This window comes from Hordeum vulgare, chromosome 7H (assembly GCF_904849725.1).
Source record: "Hordeum vulgare subsp. vulgare chromosome 7H, MorexV3_pseudomolecules_assembly, whole genome shotgun sequence".
NCBI classification, from domain to species: Eukaryota; Viridiplantae; Streptophyta; class Magnoliopsida; order Poales; family Poaceae; genus Hordeum; species Hordeum vulgare.
In genome coordinates, this window is record NC_058524.1 from 591,308,912 (window position 1) to 591,329,500 (window position 20,589).

Consider the following 20,589-nt stretch of genomic DNA (forward strand, 5'->3'; position numbering starts at 1 on the left):
AATCATCTCAAGCAAGACCAAGGAGGCTCTCCTGTCCTATGCCCAGACCTTGGAGAAGCATAGCGAGACTCTGGAGCATCGTGTGATCAAGGACGCCAGGAAGATCAAGCAACTGTCGCTCCGCGAACTCGAACTCGAAGAAGCAGCCCGGGAAGCCCACTATGAGCACGAATTGGAGGTGAAGAACTTTCTGGAGAGGATCGAGAAGCTGAAGACTCGAGTCGCATACCTGGAGGAGGAACTGGACATGGGCGAGAACCTTCATCCCGAAGGAGATGTAGCCCCCTTGATCAGCAATGAGGAGGACTATGAAGAAAGCTCCACCGAAGGACCCACCACCATGCTTTTCTGAGGAGGACACTTAGACTAGACCACCAAATTTATCTTATCGTTAAACGCTTAGGACGATGTTTAGGTTATCGAATTTTGTATCCCCGTGTGTGAACCTTTTGTGATGGTATTGAATAAAATGTGTGGTGTGATACTTGTTTGTTGAATTTCATATGGGTAGTGTAATTACTCTTTAGACCATTGTTCTATGCTAATCTCACCCCTCTACAAACATCAGATGCCTCCGAGACGTGCCCCTGCTTCCAACTTCCTGCCGGAACTCACTCAGTTGATTCAGCAACAGAATACCCTGATGCAGCTGATCACCCAGAACCAGAACAATAATAACAACCATCATCCACCCGAGGCCGACAGTCTCACCCGTTTCCTGAGGTTGAACCCTCCGACTTTCTCCAGCAGCATTGAGCCCATTGTGGCAGATGATTGGCTCCGCAAGATGGAGCGGGAACTTATCACTGCTCGTTGTACTCAAGCTGAGAAGGTGCGCTTTGCCGTGCATCAACTTGAAGGCCTTGCAGCTGCATGGTGGGAGAACTACACCACCACATACCCCATTGCTGGAGTCACTTGGGAGCAGTTCAAGCAAGCTTTCCGCACCGCACATGTCTCAGCTGGTGCAATGAGTCCGAAGAAGCGTGAGTTCCGCAACTTACGCCAGGGAAATCGCTCTGTGGCTCAGTATGTCGATGAATTCAGCATGCTCGCCCGTTATGCACCTGGAGATGTGGCCCATGATGCGGCCAAGCAGGAAAAGTTCTTGGAGGGACTCAATGATGAGCTGAGCATTCAGCTGACTGTAGCCAACTTCAACAACTACCAGGAGCTGGTAGATAAGGCCCTCATCTTGGAGGGGAAACATCGGCAGATGGATAACCGCAAGCGGAAGTATGGCAATGGAAAGTTCAACTCTGGCACTCAGCAGAAGCCTCGCTACACCCCCTATTCAGGGAATACCGGGACTGGATCCGGTAAGTTTGGAGGACACGTCCAGCATAACCACCCAGTGCACAACCATGGAGGCCACAACCATGGAGGAAATGGGAACCACCGCAACAACAACAATTTCAAGAATGGCGGTAGTGGCACTCAGCATCATTCAACTCCAGCTCAGAAGGATCTGAATCACATCACCTGCTTCAAGTGTCAAAAGATGGGACACTATGCCACTGAATGTCCCCAGAACAAGCAGGGAAATGGAAACGGCAACGGCAACTCTGCAGCAAAGAAGCCCAATCATTTTCCTTGAGCTCAGGTGAATCACATTGGTGTTGAAGAGGTCTATGATCACCCCGATACTGTGGTTGGTAAGTTTTTGCTAAGTTCACGTCCAGTATTGGTACTTTTTGATTCTGGTGCAACGTATTCATTCATATCAAGGGTAGTTGTTGAAAAGTATAGTTTGCCAACTAGAACCCTCAGCCAACCGATTAAGGTCAGTTCCCGAGGAGGCATGATGACAGTCGGGATAGGATGCCATGCTTTGAGTCTCAACATCGGGAACCATAATTTTCCCACCGACCTCATCGTATTAGAGTCCCACGGATTGGATGTAATCCTAGGAATGGATTGGTTTGCCTAGTACGAAGGGAATATTGATTGTGCCCTTAAGTCTATTTTGCTCACCACCCCCGAGCAAAAGCGGATAAAGTACGTGTCTCAGCGCCCGACACGGAGTAAACGAGTAAACTCTCTCATGGGAGTAGTATAGGAGGAAGTACCGATTGTACAAGAATACCCAGATGTATTTCCGGAGGAATTGCCGAGCATGCCACCTGATAGAGAAATTGAGTTCCTGATTGAGCTATTACCCGGAACAGCCCCGATATCCAAGAGACCCAATCGGATGCCCGCAAATGACTTGGTAGAAATCAAGAAGCAAATTAAGGAGTTGTTGGACAAAGGGTATATTCGCCCAAGTTCTTCACCTTGGGGAGCCCCAGTGCTCTTGGTTGAAAAGAAGGATAAGTCCTTGAGAATGGTAGTCGACTATCGTGCATTGAACGAGGTGACCATCAAGAACAAGTATCCTTTGCCGATGATCAATGATCTGTTTGACCAGTTAGTTGGAGCCCGAGTATTCTCCAAGATCGATCTTCGATCCGGGTATCATCAGTTGAAGATTCGTGAATAGGAATACCCAAGACAGCCTTCACCACTCGGTACGGCTTGTATGAGTACACGGTCATGTCATTTGGGCTGACTAATGTTCCGGCGTATTTTATGAATCTGATGAACAAGGTATTTATGGAATACTTGGACAAGTTTATCGTGGTGTTCATCGATGACATACTGATATTCTCCAAGAACGAGGAGGAACACAAGGAACATCTGCGTCTAGTTCTGGAGAAACTTCGAGAGCATAAGCTGTATGCAAAGTTTAGCAAATGTGAATTTTGGTTGAAGGAAGTCGGATTCCTCGGACACATCATCTCAGGAGAAGGAATAGCAGTGGACCCTGCCAAGGTCGCAGCAGTCACCGAATGGGTAGCACCCACTTCAGTCAAGGAGATCCGCAGTTTACTCGGACTTGCCGGATATTACCGGAGGTTCATTGAGAATTTCTCAAAAATCGCCAAGCCCATGACAGAGTTGTTGAAGAAGGAGTCCAAGTATGTTTGGACCGAGGAATGTGAATCCAGTTTTCAAGAGTTGAAGAAACGTTTGGTTACAGCCCCAGTGCTGATATTGCCGAACATTCGGAAGGATTTCCAGGTTTACTGTGACGCTTCTCATCAAGGACTCGGAGGAGTGCTCATGCAAGAAGGTAAAGTTGTAGCCTATGCATCTAGACAGCTCAGACCCCATGAGTTGAATTATGCCACACATGACTTGGAGCTAGTAGCCGTAGTGCACGCTCTCAAGAGCTGGAGACATTTCCTGATCGGAAATAGTTGTGATGTTTACACTGATCACAAGAGCCTGAAATATATCTTCAGGAGAAGGAGTTGAACGTCAGACAGAGGCGATGGCCAGAATTGATCAAGGACTATGACATGAGATTGCATTATCACCGAGGCAAGGAAAATGTTGTAGCCGATGCGTTGAGCCGCAAGAGTTATGTGAACACACTCATAGCGGGAGGATTACCCCAGGAGTTAGCCTATGATCTCCGAGAGCTCAAATTGGAAATAGTTCCAAGAGGATTTTTAGCCACACTGGAAATTCAGACCACCTTGACCGAAAAGATCCGCGAAGCACAGAAATCAGACAAGGAGATAGCTGAGATTAAGCAGAAAATGAAAGACGGGAAGGCTAAAGGTTTTTGTGAGGATGAACACGGAACTTTATGGTTTGAGGATCGCATTTATGTGTCCAATGATCCCGAACTCAGGAAGTTGATACTTCAGAAGGCCCATGATTCCCCGTACTCGATACACCCCGGCAACACCAAGATGTATCGGGATCTAAAAGAAAGTTTCTGGTGGACAGGAATGAACAAAGACATTGCCGAGTTTGTAGCAATATGCGATGTTTGTCCGCGAGTAAAAGCCGAGCATCAGAAGCCAGCAGGTTTGCTTCAACCTCTGCCAGTACCCGAGTGGAAATGGGAAAAGCTTGGTATGGACTTCATCACAGGATTACCCAGGACCCGTTCTGGCTATGATTCTATTTGGGTTGTGGTCGATCGTTTGACCAAGGTAGCTCACTTCATTCCCGTGAAGACTACTTACACGAGTGCCAAGCTGGCCAAGATATATATGACCAGGATCATATGTCTGCATGGAGTGCCGAAGAGTATTGTGTCAGATAGAGGGACTGAGTTCACATCAAAATTTTGGCACCAATTGCATGAAACCTTGGGAACGAGATTGGAGTTCAGTACAACTTTTCACCCACAGACAGATGGACAGACCAAGAGAGTCAATCAAATTCTGGAGGACATGTTGAGAGCTTGCGCACTAGTTGGGATGACAATTTGCCTTATGCCGAGTTCTCATACAACAACAGCCATCAGACCAGTCTGAAGATGGCCCCTTTCGAAGCTCTATACGAAAGGAGGTGCAGAACACCGTTGATGTGGGATGGAGTTGGAGACCGACAACTTTTTGGTCCCGACCTTATCCGAGATTCTGAAGAGAAGGTCAAGCTGATTTTTGACCGACTCAAGATAGCTCAGTCCAGGGAGAAAAGTTATGCCGACAGCAAACACAAGGAAGTAACATACAAAGTGGGAGACCGAGCCTATCTTCGGGTGTCTCCACTTCGAGGAATCAAGAGATTTGGTGTGAAAGGAAAGTTAGCACCCCGATTCATTGGCCCCTACAAAAATCTTCAACGTAGAGGCGAAGTTGCATATAAACTGGAACTGCCGGAAGGATTGTCGGGAGTTCATGATGTCTTCCATGTTTCCGAGTTGAAGAAATGCCACGCTGAGATGGCTAATGTTCCGTTGAGAGATACATTGCCCCTAGAGGCCATACAGCTTGATAGTGATCTTACGTATGAGGAGAAACCCGTCAGGATTCTCGAGACTGCCAACAGAGTTACCCGCAACAAGATCATCAAGTTCTGCAAGGTGTTGTGGAGCCACCACACCGAGGAAGAAGCCATGTGGGAACGAGAAGAGGATCATCGTTGAGATCACCCGCACCTATTTCTAACCGACCCGAATCTCGAGGGCGAGATTCATCTTAAGGTCGTAGGTTTGCAACATCCCAATTTTCCCACCTTGGAATGTTTTACAAATATAGCTAAGAATCTATGCATTTTGTTTGCAATAAAGTTTGCATTTGAATTCTTCAAATTTTTGCTCCTTGCTTCTCTATTTTTCTTCCCACAAGAAATACCCCACAAATAAATTCTTGCAAGCAAGAAAGAGTGGAGGAATATGACCCTCCCAAATCAGGGGTATTTCTGAAAATATTTGAGCCAAGGAAAACCAAAGTTTCACGGAGAAAATAATTGCCAAAAAGAAAATAAAACCTTTGGGGTTTTTGTGAAAAAACATTTTTTAAAAGTTTTAAATTTTGCCTTGGAAAAATGTTAATCGTGTAGAGATTTTTTTTATGAAAATTTTGGTATATAATACCCCTATGTTTATTATTTATTTTGTTAACTTTTTATTTTTATTACTTGCTCTTTTTAAAAAAAATACAAAATCAGGAAAGTTATTTAAAAAAAAAAGGAAACCCACCCCGAGCGCATCTTAGCCGGCCCACCAATCCCGCTGGCCCGGGATTCCCGTGCGCCCAACCGCACCCACGCCGCCCCTGGGCCCCGATCGCGCCGACCCCACCCGCAGCGCCGCCCCCACCCGCGCGCACCCCCTCTCTTCTTCCTCCTTCCTTCTTCTGTCCCTTCTTTCCTTTCTCTGGCCCGAGCTCGCTGGAGCACCGATCCGAACCTGGATGTCCCTCCTCCTTCCCTCCGGAGCTTGCCCCTCCCCCTATATATACCCCAGCCCTCCACCGCACCCCGTTCCCCCCAAGAGCCGAGCCCCACACCCCACGTCGCCCCGCCACCTCGCCGGAGTCGGCCACCACCGAAACCTCCCGGAGCTCCCCCTGCTCGCCCGACGTTCCCCCTCTCCTTGCCGTCGCCGCCAGAGGACACAGGAGCCCCGCCGCCACCTCTCCCACCCCTCGGACACCGCCGGGACCCGCCGGAATCGCCGCCCCAACCACCACCTCTTCTCCTCGGCCTCGCCGGAGCAGAGCAATGCCAGCAGCCACACTGTGAGCCCCATCTCTTTCCGTAGTCGTCGGATCGTGTATGAACGCTATAGATTAGATCATGATACCCTTTCGGTCTTCTAAACAAAACCGAGCCAGTTTTTATTTACTTAACTATTAGCCAGAGAGTTTTTTGTTAGGTTTCGATCCTTTGCTAGTTCCTCTCGCAGCAAACACCCTCCCAACCAACCAGAGAGAGACACGTATACCCCTCCCCGTTAGAATCAATTTCGTCTTTTTCTGTTTAATTCCAAAACAGAGAAAGTTCCAATATTGTTTTGATCATAACTTTTGATCTAGAGATCCAATGAGGTTGATTCTTTTTCCAGTAGATCAAAAGTTTTCTTTAGTGTTTAAAAACATATAATTTGTCTATGTTTGAAATTTGGAAATTTGAATTAGATCAGATATAGTTTAAACCTTGGTTTGCTTATTCCAGGAGTTTAAAAAATGATTTGTATTTGATTCTTTTTGCTACTACTTCCTAGTGGTTATATATCACTGTGGTATAAGTTTCAAATTTTGTTATATATTTTTACTTGGGGTTTTAACAGAAACAATTTCTGCCTTAGTTAGGTGAAGTGAATTCTTTCACTTACGCCATAGCTACTTTATACTTGTGATGTTATTTTACTTGTTGATGATTGTAGTGCTTATGGTGTGTATTTGTTTGTATCGGTAGATCACCCGGAGTGCGAAGCTTGTTACTTAGAAGCGCTCGATCAAGACAACTATCATCAAGGCAAGTCATTTTGATCATACTATCTCCTATGTTTTTCTATGGATGGTAGTTTCACCTTTCTTTGCCCAATTGTATGCTGCGTAGGTACTTGGAAATTTTGGTTACATATTGTAGTATCATGTGGTAGGCACCCAACAACCTCGATACTTGGCCCGGGACGACAAATTTCATATTGCTACGCTTGAGTAGACGGGATTTTGGTTGAGTGCATAACACGAGTGATGCGAGGATGATTAAATAACCAAGACCGGTTAAGACAAGATTTTCAAGACCCCGTGAAGAAATGCAACTCTGGGTGAAGGACGGTTTGACGGGCTCCCTGGAGAAACCAGTGGACGACCCCGGGATGCTGGAGACGGCCATGACATCTCGCGGAAAGCTTCACCCAGGCTCGAAGAGACGGACGGAGGCTTCAAGACCCAAGGCTTACCTGCACAGCCACAAGTCATTATGGGCTCTGGCTTGGTTGGACAACGCGGCGACTCTGGACAGGCGGTGCTAGCAGATGTAGAAGAACGGTAGGAATGGATGGGCACCGACAGGGATTCAGAGGGACCCGTTGAAAGACCATGTTTTGATCATCCGGTCTGCAAACACCCTGAAGTGCGAGGACATACTCGGAGACGATCAAATCTTGTGGGGAACATGTGCAAAACTCTGCAGAGTGCCCAAACCGAATCAATTAGCCGTGTCCACGGTCATGGACAACTTGAGCAGAAGGCATTGAAATTTCCCAGAACTCTCGACACAACTTAATAATGATGTGGGAATTATTAACAACTCGGGTACGAGAATTGGTTGGCGGAACCATCTCGTTAACAACAAACAATGTAGTAATATTTTGCTTTCAGCGCCCTCTTGTTGTAGGAGAAAATTGGTGTTATGCTAAAACTTATAGCCCCACCTACCAAATATGCATGTAGAGATAGTTGATTATTATTTTTCCCCTCTCTTTGATGACTTGCCGGCATATTCCATATGCTGACCTACACGGCTGCAACGTATCATGTTGCAGAGTACTTTTCCGACCAAGAGTGAGGCTACGATCTACGCTCAACGACATGCCCTGGAGTCGGATAGGCTCGTCTTCCTGATGCTTCCGCTAGTCTTCGTTAGATATCTCATGAGATGGCCTTCAGCCACTTTATTGTAATTCATTATTGTAATAAAGTACTCGATATGAGATTTCGATTAATAAAGCTGTGTGATTGAACTCTTGATATATACATTGATGTACCGAGTGTATACCAGCATGATCTTGGGATGGTACGGAAACACCAGAGGCTTGACTCGTATTGAGTCGGGTCGCTACATCAAGTTATTCCTCTCACTTTTACATTCTCTATGTGCATCAACAATGACCCGACGAAGATCATCATCGGGCACATCGTCTGGTTCCTCTTGATCTTCAGCTTCCCCCATTGCAGCAGCACCGTATTCAGGGGGCTGGCAGTTGTCATCATCCTCTTCTTCTATGTTGTCTTCCATCATAACCCCTCTTTCTCCGTGCTTGGTCAAAACATTATAGTGTGGCATAAAACCCTTCTGAAGCAGGTGGAAGTGAAGGGTTTTATAGTCGGAGAATTCCTTCGTATTCCCACACATAGTACATGGACAATGCCTAAAAACATTCTACTTGTTTGCCTCAGGCGCTTCGAGAAAATTATGCTGGCCCTTAATATACTCGGAGGTGCGTCAGTCATCGTACATCCATTGTCGGTTCATCTGTGTGCGTTATATAATAAAGTGTATTAAAAACTATTACAACATATCATGAATAGACAAGTGACCAAATTCATAAAAATTCATCATCACATTAAAGCCAAATTACAGTAGTGACCAAAATAAATACATAATGTTCATACATAGTTCTCATTATTGAACAACATATAGCTCTCGAGAGCAGATAATTAGAACATACATTGAAACTATAAAATTTAAATGGAACAATAAATGCGATCATAATCGCAACTAAGGTACCAATTGATCCAACGACATAATGATACCAAGCCTCAGTATGAATGATATATTTTCTAATCTTTATAATCTTCAAGCGCATTGCATCCATCTTCATCTTGTGACCGTCGACGATGTCCGCAACATCCAACTCCAATATCATCTTCTCCTCTTCAATTCTTTGTAATTTTTCTTTCAAGTAATTGTTTTTTAACCAAATTTAACTTCTCGGCAAGAATTTGTATGTCGGTTCGAATTTCCGGTTCACATACCACCTAGATTAGAAAATCTATGTCACGTTGGTCGGCATAATTGTCATAAACACTAAATAAAACAAATAGTTATAAAAGATAATATATACCACATCCGAATCAAAGACAGGACGAGGGCCGACGGAGGCGGATACCAAAACCATCGCACTATATAATAACAAACAATAATAAAATTAATAAAATTACATATGTATCTATCTAAATCATACAAGAACTTTTTTCTTTTAGAAAGAAGATAAGAAAAGAGACTAACCACGATGGTGCCGGCGCCGAGATGGGCGCGGGCGACCGACTGTAGTGAGGGACTGGACGGGACAGGAGACAAACCGCCAAAGCTACACAAATCTTGAGGAAAAGGGAGCTTGGACAAGGAGCTTCGAGAGGAGAAAACTTAAGTGTGGCTCGGGCATTTCATCGAACACCTCATGTGCATAGGAGGTGAGCTAGAGCACCACAAAGCTCTATTGCCTATATATACCCATTGCCGGTTTATGCCACAAATCGGGACGAATAATTTGCCTATATATACCCATTGCCGCGGCTGAGCAATCTGTTTTTTGTGGCCGGCGAGGGGTGGGTATTTGGGTGCTCTAGCTCACCTCCTATGCACATGAGGTGTTCGATGAAATGCCCGAGCCATTCTAGTTAAGCTTTCTCCTCTCGAAGCTCGACCTCAGAGCTCCATTTTTCCCGAGATTTGTCTAGATTAAGCGGTCCGTCACGCCCCGTCCCCGTTTTCACTGCCGTTGATCGCCCGCGTCGATCTCGTCACCGGCACCACCATGGTGAGCCTCTTGTTCTTATCTTCTTTCTAATTTTCTTACTTTGGATAGAGACTTGTCTGGTTTTCTTACTTTAGATAGATACTTGTCTGATTTTCTTACTTTTGAAACACATAATTATATATAATGCACGCAGATCAACCGGCAATAGATGTATGGTGACAGACACACCTCCGAGTACATTAAGGGCATGCATAATGTTCTCGAAGTGGCTGAGGCAAACAAGCAGAATGGTTTTATGTGTTGTCCATGCCCTAAATGTGGGAATACGAAGTCTTACTCTGACTGGAAAATTGTTCACACCCACCTTCTTTACAAGAGTTTCATGCCACACTATAATGTTTGGACGAGGCACGGAGAAATAGGGGTTATGATGGAAGACGGCGAAGAAGAAGAGGACGATGACAACTGTGTGCCCCCTGAATACCATGATGTTGCAACGGGGGGAGCTGCTGAAGATCAAGAGGAACCAGACGATGTGCCCAATGATGCTGCAACGGGGGATGCTACTGAAGATCAAGAGGAACCAGCTCATGTGCCCGATGATGATGATCTCCGCCGGGTCATTGTTGATGCAAAGACGCAATGCGAAAGTCAAAAGGAGAAGCTGAAGTTCGATCGCATGTTGGACGATCACAAAAAAGGGTTGTACCCCAATTGCAAATATGGCAACACAAAGATGGGTACCGTACTCGAATTGCTACAGTGGAAGGCAGAAAATGCTGTGCCTGAAAAAGGATTTGAGAAGCTACTGAAAATATCGAAGAAGAAGCTTCCAAAGGATAACGAATTGCCCGACAGTACTTACGCAGCAAAGAAGGTCGTATACCCTCTAGGACTGGAGGTGCAGAAGATACATGCATGCCCTAATGACTACATCCTCTACCGTGGTGCATACAAGGATTTGAACACATGCTCAGTATGCGGTGCATTGTGGTATAAGATCAGACGAGATGACCCTGCTGATGTTGACGGCGAGCCCCGCACGAGGAGGGTTCCTGCAAAGGTGATGTGGTATGCTCATATAATACCGTGGTTGAAACGAATGTTCACAAACAAAGACCATGCCAAGTTGATGTGATGGCACAGTGAGGACCGTAAGAAAGATGGGAAGTTGAGAGCACCCGCTGATGGGTCGCAGTGGAGAAAAATCGACAGAGAGTACTGGGCTGAGTTTGCACGTGACCCAAGGAATGTATGGTTTGGTTTAAGCACGGATGACATTAATCCTTTTGGGGAGCAGAGCAGCAATCACAGCACCTGGCCCATGACTCTATGTATGTATAACCTTCCTCCTTGGATGTGCATGAACGGGAAGTTCATTATGATGCCAGTTCTCATCCAAGGCCCTAAGCAACCTGGCAACGACATTGATGTGTACCTAAGGCCATTAGTTGAAGAACTTTTACAGCTGTGGAATGGAAACGGTGTACATGTGTGGGATGAGCACATATAGGAGGAATTTGACCTGCACACGTTGCTGTTTGTAACCATCAACGATTAGCCCGTGATGTCCCACAAGCGTATGGGATCGCATCAGTTTTCGAGGGTAGAGTATTCAACCCAAATTTGTTGGTTTGCACGACAAGAAGCGAAAGAATATTCTCAAGTATTAGTAGCTGAATGTGTCAGATTCAACCACACCTGAAAGATTAGTGTCTGCAAGCAAAGTATCAGAAGCAAAGTAGTATGATAGCAACGGTGCCAAAAAATATCTGTTGACAAGGCAGACCATTCCTAACTGTTGTATCAATGGCGCCAGAAAAAGCCTTGTTGATAGGATGTCAGTGCCAACAAAGTCTTGCAACGAGTAAGAGCGGAGTAGTAAGGAACAGTAGTAGCAGCAGCAGCAAAGTAACAAGTCACAACAGTAGCGACAGCAGCAGCAAAGTGACCCAATCCCTTTTGTAGCAAGGGACAAGCCTAGGCAAAGTAACATAGCGAGAACCAGTAGTAAAAGACTCGTAGGCAGTGGATCGGTGATGGATGAGTATGACGGATGTGATTCATCATATAATAACTATAACACTGAGAGATAAGTAACTAGCTCCCATTCGTCAATCTAATGTAGACATGTATTCCGTATGTAGTCATACATGCTTAGGGAAAAGAACTTGCCTGACATCTATTGTCCATCCCTCCCATGGAAGCGGGGTCCTAATGGAAACTACGGGATATTAAGGTTCTCCTTTTAATAAAGAACCGGACCAACGCATTAACACGCGGTGAATACATGAACTCCTCATACTATGGTCATCTCCGAGAGTGGTTCCGACTATTGTCACTCCGGGGTTGCCGGGTCATAACACATAGTAGGTGACTACAACTTGCAAGATAGGATCTAAAAGACACATATATTGGCGACAACATCATAGGTTCAGATCTGAAATCATGGCACTCGGGCCCTAGTGACAAGCATTAAGCATAGCCAACTAGTAGCAAGATCAATGTAGAATATAGTGGATACTAGGGATCAATCCCCGTCAAGAACTAACTCGATTACATGATAGATCTCATCCAACTCATCACCGTCCAGCAAGCCTATGATGAAATTACTCACGAACAATGAAGAGCATCATGGAATTGTCGATGGAGAAAGGTTGATGATGAGGATGGCGACGATTTGCCCTCGCCGGAGCCCGAAATGGAGTCTAGATCTGCCCTCCAGATGAAGAACAAGATGTGGCGGCGCCTCCGTATTGAAAAACGCGATGAAACCTTCTCTGTGATTTATTTCCACGCGAAACGGAAGATATAGAGCTGAGATTGGGGCGGTGGTGCCACGTGGGCCCCACAAGCCTGCATGGGGCGGCCATAGGGGGTGGCCGCGGCCTATGGGCTTGTGGCCCACTGGCAAGCCCCCTCCGGTGGATCTTTGCGCAGGTATTTTTCTTTTATTCTAGAAAAGATCTCTGTAAATTTTCAGGACGTTCTGAGAAATTTTATTTCTGCACAAAAACAACACCATGGCAATTCTGCTGAAAACAGCGTCAGTCCGGGTTAGTTCCATTCAAATCATGCAAATTAGAGTCCAAAACAAGGGCAAAAGAGTTTGGAAAAGTAGATACGACGGAGACATATCAACTCCCCCAAGCTTAAAGCCTTTCTTGTCCTCAAGCAACTCAGTTGACAAACTGAGAGAGACAAAAGAAAACTTTGACGAACTCTGTTTGACCTTGTTGTTGCAACTATGTCTAACTCATAACCAGAATTTCAGCAAGATCACAAGCAAACCACATAAGCAAATGACATCTAGGTCTCACGGTAAACTCATATCAATGGCATAATCAAGTAGCGAGCAAATAATAATAAGCCTCAAGTGTCAACACTTCAATCAAAACAACATGAAGCAATACGAATAGATGGTATCTTGCTAGCTATTTCTGAGACCGCAAAACATAAATGCAGAGCACCTTAAAAGACTAAGGGTTGTCTAAACATTGTAAATCAAGGCAATGAATATCCAGTCATAGTCACACTCAACACAGTTAAAAGCAAAGCATAAAAAAGACAGAGGTGCTCTCTAATTGGTGCTTTTGTAAGAGGAGGATGACTCAACAGGAACATAAATAGACAGGCCCTTCGCAGAGGGAAGCATTGATTTTCAGAGGTGCCAGAGCTCAAGCTTTGAAACAGAGACAAAAACTGGATGCACTTCGTGTACAAAATGGATAATCTCTTTTGAAGTACGAGGGTTTCATACGAAAACTCATTTGTTACAAAAGGATTTCATTTTTTGAACTTATTTGAACTCCAGACTTTTTGTGTGTTCAAAATGCACCATTCAGAGCGACATCATCAATTTTCAACTATTTCTGACTTCATTTGGTATTTTTCATGCATTTACTGATTTTTTGAGCTAAATGACCCGTAAATTAAAAGCACTACGAAAACTCATGTGTTAGAAAGGGCATTTCATTGCTTCACTTCTTCTTCGCTTGTGTTCTTTTCTTATTGCACCGTAACCATGGATAATCTTCATCATTTAACAGGGTGCTTGGGTCAGCCTTGACTTTGAAGGGAGGAATTTCATGAAACTTTTCATAATCTTCAGACATGTCTGTCTTTCCCTCCAATCCCATGATGTCTCTTTTTCCTGAAAGAACTATGTGGTGCTTTGGCTCATCGTTTGATGGATTCGCTTCCTTATATTTTTTTCTCGGTTTGGTAGACATGTCCTTCACATTGAAAACCTGCGCCAGATCATTGGCTAAGACGAATGGTTCCTCTGCGTGCCCAAGATTGTTCAGATCGACTGTTGTCATTCCGTACTGTGGGTCTATCTGTACCCCGCCTCCTGACAGATTGACCCATTTGCACTGAAACAAAGGGACTTTGAAATCATGTCCATAGTCAAGTTCCCATATGTCCACTATGTAACCATAATATGTGTCCTTTCCCCTCTTGGTTGCTGCATCAAAGCGGACACCGCTGTTTTGGTTGGTGCTCTTTTAATCTTGGGTGATCGTGTAAAATGTATTCCCATTTATCTCGTACCCTTGGTAAGTCAATACAGTCGAAGAAGGTCCCTTGGCCAATGACTACAGCTAATTAGAAACAGTGTTGTCACACATGAGATGTTTTTGCAACCAACTGCCGAAAGTCCTGATGTGTTTATATGTAATCCAGTCGTCACACTGCTCCGGGTGTTTGGAGCTCAGAATATTCTTGTGTTCATCGACATACGGGGTCACCATGGTAGAATTCTGTAGAACTGTGTAGTGTGCTTGAGACCAAGAATGCCCGTCCCTACATATTATTGAGTCCGCTCCTAGTGTGCCTTTCCCAGTCAGTCTCCCCTCATACCACGATTGAGGGAGACCAAATTTTGAAGGTCAAGAATGAAGTCCACACAAAACCCAGTGACATCCTCTCTTTGATGGCCCATGGAGATGCTTCCTTCTGGCCTAGCGTGGTTACGAACATATTTCTTTAAGATTCCCATGAACCTGTCAATGGGGAACATATTATGTAGAAATACAAGGCCAAGAACGCTAATCTCGTCGACCAGATGAACTAGGATGTGCGTCATATTATTGAAGAAGGACGGTGGGAACACCATCTCGAAACTAACAAGACATTGCACCAAATCACTCCTTAACCTTGGCAGGATTACAAGATCGATCACCTTCTGAGAGATTACATTGAGGAATGCACATAGCTTCACAATGGCTAATCGTACGTTTTCCACTAGAAGCCCCCTCAATGCAGCCGGGAGCAGCTGCGTCATAAACACGTGGCAGTCATGAGACTTTAGGTTCTCGAACTTTTTCTTTGCCATATTTATTATTCCCTTTATATTCGACGAGAAGCTAGACGGGACCTTCATACTGAGTAGGCATTCAAATAAGATTTCCTTCTCTTATTTGGTTAGAGTGTAGCTAGCGGGACCTTCATACTGCTTTGGATGCATGTCGTCTTTTTCATGCACACGTTGATGTTGCTCCCGTGCCTCCGGTGTATCTGTTTTGTATTCCCATACATTCCCAAGAAGCCTAGCAGGTTCACACCAAGATTCTTCGTCACGTGCATCACGTCGATTGCACAGCGGACCTCTAGGTGTTTCTAATAGGGTAGGTCCCAAAATATAGATTTCTTCTTCCACATGGGTGTGTGTCCCACATCGTCATTCGGAACAGATAGTCCGTGAGGACCCTTTCCAAAGATTACTTGTAAATCATTGACCATATCAAGTATGTGATCACCAGTACGGAGGGCGGGCTTCTTCCGGTGGTCTGCCTCACCTTTGAAATGCTTTCCTTTCTTTCGACATTGATGGTTGGTCGGAAGAAATCGACGATGCCCCAGGTACACATTCTTCCTGCATTTGTCCAAATATACACTGTCTGTGTCATCTAAACAGTGTGTGCATGCGTTGTATCCCTTTTTGTCTGTCCTGAAAGGTTACTAAGAGCAGGCCAATCGTTAATGGTTACAAACAGCAACGCATCTAGGTCAAATTCCTCCTGTTCGTTCTCATCCCACACACGTACACCATTTTCATTCCATAGCTGTAAAAGTTCATCAACTAATGTCCTTAGGTACACATCAATGTCAATGCCGGGTTGCCTAGGGCCTTGGATGAGCACTGGCATCATAATGAATTTCCACTTCATGCACAACCAAGGAGGAAGGTTATACATACATAGACTCACAGGCCATGTGCTATGCTTCCTGCTCTACTCCCCAAAAGGATTAACACCATCTGCACTTAAACCAAACCATACGTTCCTTGGGTCACATGTAAAGTCGCTCCACCTTTTCTCGATCTTTCTCCACTGCGACCAGTCAGCGGGTGCTCTCAACTTCCCGTCTTTCTTACGGTCTTTTATGTGCCATTGCATGAACTCGGCATGGTTTTTGTTTCTGAACAGACGCTTCAACCGTGGTATTAGAGTAGCATACCACATCACCTTGGCAGGAACCATCTTCCCGGTGTGCTGGCCCTCAACATCACCAGGGTCATCTCTTCTGATCTTATACCGCAATGCGCGGCATACCGGGCATGCGTTCAAATCCTCGTACGCACTGCGGTAGAGGATGTAGTCATTAGGGCATGCATGTATCTTCTGCACCTCTAATCTTAGAGGGCATTGAACCTTCTTTGCTTCGTACGTACTGCTAGGAAATTCGTTATCCTTTGGAAGCGTCTTCTTCATTAATTTCAGTAGCGAACTAAATCCCTTGTCAGATACACCATTGTCTGCCTTCCATTGCAGCAATACCAGTGTGGTACCGAGCTTTGTGTTGTCATCTTCGCAATTTGGGTACAACCCTTTTTCGTGATCCTCTAACATGCGATCGAACTTCAAGTTATTCCTCTCACTTTCGCATTCTCTATGTGTATCAACAATGACCCAACTAAGATCATCATCGGGCACATCGTCTGGTTCCTCTTGATCTTCAGCTTCCCCCATTGCAACATCACCGTATTCAGGGGGCAGGTAGTTGTCATCATCCTCTTCTTCTACCTTGTCTTCCATCATAACCCCTCTTTCTCCATGCTTGGTCCAAACATTATAGTGTGGCATAAAACCCTTTTGAAGTAGGTGGAAGTGAAGGGTTTTATAGTTGGAGAATTCCTTCGTATTCCCACACACAGTACATGGACAATGCCTAAAAACATTCTGCTTGTTTGCCTCAGCCGCTGCGAGAAAATTATGCAGGCCCTTAATATACTCGGAGGTGCGTCAGTCATCGTACATCCATTGTCGGTTCATCTGTGTGTGTTATATAATAAAGTGTATTAAAAACTATTACAACATATCATGAATAGAGAAGTGACCAAATTCATAAAAATTCATCATCACATTAAAGCGAAAGTAGAGTAGTGACCAAAATAAATACATAATGTTCATACATAGTTCTCATTATTGAACAACATATAGCTCTGTAGAGCATCTAATTAGAACATAGATTGAAACTATAAAATTTAAATGCAACAATAAATGCGATCATAATCGCAACTAAGGTACCAATTGATCCAACGACATAATGATACCAAGCCTCAGTATGAATGATATATTTTCTAATCTTTATAATCTTCAAGCGCATTGCATCCATCTTCATCTTGTGACCGTCGACGATATCCGCAACATCCAACTCCAATATCATCTTCTCCTCTTCAATTCTTTGTAATTTTTCTTTCAAGTAATTGTTTTTTAACCAAATTTAACTTCTCGGCAAGAATTTGTATGTCGGTTCGAATTTCCGGTTCACATACCACCTAGATTAAAAAATCTATGTCACGTTGGTCGGCATAATTGTCATAAACACTAAACAAAACAAATAGTTATAAAAGATAATATATACCACATCCGAATCATAGACAGGAAGAGGGCCGACGGAGGCGGATACCAAAACCATCGCACTATATCATAACAAAGAATAATAAAAGTAAGAAAATTACATATGTATCTATCTAAGTCATACAAGAACTTTTTTCTTTTAGAAAGAAGATAAGAAAAGAGACTAACCACGGTGGTGCCGGCGCCGAGATGGGCGCGGGCGACCGACGGTAGTGAGGGACGGGACGGGACAGGAGACGGACCGCCAAAGCTACACAAATATTGAGAAAAAGGGAGCTTGGACAAGGAGCTTCGAGAGGAGAAAATTTAAGTGTGGCTCGGGCATTTCATCTAACACCTCATGTGCATAGGAGGTGAGCTAGAGCACCACAAAGCTCTCCCACGGCCGGCCGAAAAACAGAGCAGTGCACTGCTCTGCTCACGTGCTGGGGGTATATATAGGCCAACCATTTGTCCTGGTTTGTGGCTGGAACCAAGACTAAAGGACAACCCGAGGTCCCGGTTTCAGCCACAAACCGAGACTATTGGTTGTGGGCCAAGAGCGAGGCACATTGGTCCCGGTTCGTGTGTGGAACCGGGACCCAAGGTGTCAAACGAAGCGGGACAAATGGTGTTAGAATAAATCCAAGGCATAACACGAGTACGACACCGAGATTTGTTAACAAGGTTCACCGATATGGCTACATCCCCGGGGCATGACTACGGGCGCTCCTCCCCGTGACACCGCAACACCGGCCACCCGGGTGTCGGCACAAGCCGCCGGCACCCCCTTGCGAGCCTATTGCTGTCTAGTCGTCATAGGTTACAACGTGGGGTGCCTCCTCATATATAAGAGGCCAAGGGTACAATGTGTACGACTACAACACTACATGTATCCTACCCAAACTACAACACGAAGTCCATATGTAACCCAAATCGTACACAATATTCGACACAACTCTAACACCAAGTCCATTGATACGCAGTAGTACATAGGAAATCATCAGGCTTTGGCAAATCAATTAGCATCAACCGACCAGATTTGTGCTTACGAGTAGATCACGTGGAAGGCCAATTTATTTTGGTGGTTTGCTACTAGGGCACGGAGGCGAGACCACTTGGGTTTTGCTAGTGTACTTTGGCATCGCGGGGATAGCTCAGTTATTTTTTCACACAGTCAACTGTACAAAGAACCATGGCGCCAGTGGGTACCAGGTTTGAGGTGGAGAAGTTCGATGGGACTGGAAGCTTTGGGTTATGGTAGACAAGGATGAAAGATTTGTTGGGACAATAGGGATGTCTTGAAGGCGTTGTTGTAGGAAGCCAAGCTAGCTAAGATGGAGGTTGAGGAATTTGAGGAGTTACAGTTGAGGACATCCGGAACTATACGGTTGTGTCTGTCGGACTAGGTTGTTTATCATGTGATGGATGAGAATTCGCCGAAGAAGATATGGGAGAAGCTGGAGAGTCAATTTATGTCCAAGACTGCGACGACCAAGGTGTATCTGAAGCAAAAGTTGTATGGGATGAAGATGCAGGAGGGGTCGGATCTTGTGGAGTATATGAACACCTTTAATCAAGTCGTGATGGATCTAGCACGCTTGGGTGCGACGATTGACGACGAGGATAGGGCAATTCTGCTTCGTTGTTCATTGCCATCATCCTATGGCCACTTGATTACTACTTTGACGCACGACAAGGATACCGTCGAGCATGAGGATATTATTGCGGCCTTGCTATCTTATCATATGAGAAAGAAGAATGCGGTGGAAGTCTCTCATGGTGAAGGTTTGCTAGTCAAGGCTGAAGAGTGGCGGAAGGGATATGAGGCAGGGAAGAACAAGAAAAATAAAAATAAAATACAGTGTCACAAGTGTAAGCAGAGGGGACATATTAAAAAGGACTATCCAAAGCTCAATGGTGGGTCAAGTGCTAATATGGCAATTCATGGTGATGACTCACACAACAATAGTGATGCCCTTGTAGTATCAGACAAGCGGTCAACCAAAAGTGAAGCGTGGATGTTGGATTCAGCTTGCTCTTTTCATGTGACACCCAACAAGGAGTGGTTCTCTTCGTACAATTCTGGTGGTTTTGGTTTAGCCTATATGGGTGATGACAGTGGCTATCATGTTGCTGGAGTAGATGACATAAAAATCAAGATGTTTGACGTAGTTGAGCGGATGCTTCGGGGAGTCGGGCATGTTCCAGGGCTAAGGTGAAATCTAATTTCGCTTTGAGTTCTTCATGATGGTGGTATGGTATTCCATTGTGATCAGGATAGGAAGACCATGAAAATCATGGAAGATGAGGTGACCGTGATGATTGGAGCGAGGACGGCTTCGCATCTTTACAAGTTGCAAGGAAGCACTATTGCAGGTGGAGTCACGAAGACTCGAGTTGCAGGAATAGCGGCAGGTTCCCACGGAGGCGGTGGGTATGGGGCAGACTCGTCGGGTAGCTCTCGGTAAACTACAAAGAAGACAACACAAATCCGGAGTACATGGAAGTTGTACGCATGGACAAATTCAAAGGGGTGAAAAATATTCGCCAAGGTGGAGTTTGTTAGAGTTGTGTCGAATATTGTCTACTACTTGGGTTACATATGGACTTGGTGTTGTAGTTTGTGTAGGATACATGTAGTGTCGTAGTCGGACACGTTGTACCCTTGACCTCTTATATATGAGGAGGCACCCCACGTTCTAACCTATGACGACTAGATAATATCCAACACAACTCTAACAAATGGCCCACGAGGCCCGGCCGGTGCCCTGGTCTCACGAACCGGTACCTATGCCCACATGGGTCCCGGTTCATGAGAGAACCAAAACTAATGGAATTTCATCGTGTGGACCAAATCCCTCTTTTCGACTAGTGGAAGTGCACGCTAGGTACTTCTTTAATGAGATTTTAAAAAATAGAAGACAAGGGGTATAGTGTAGATGAATGGGAAGATAGAAAAAGAAGAATAAGAAGACTTTATTCAAACAAATGTAGAATCAAAATGGAAGGTTTTGTTCTTATTAG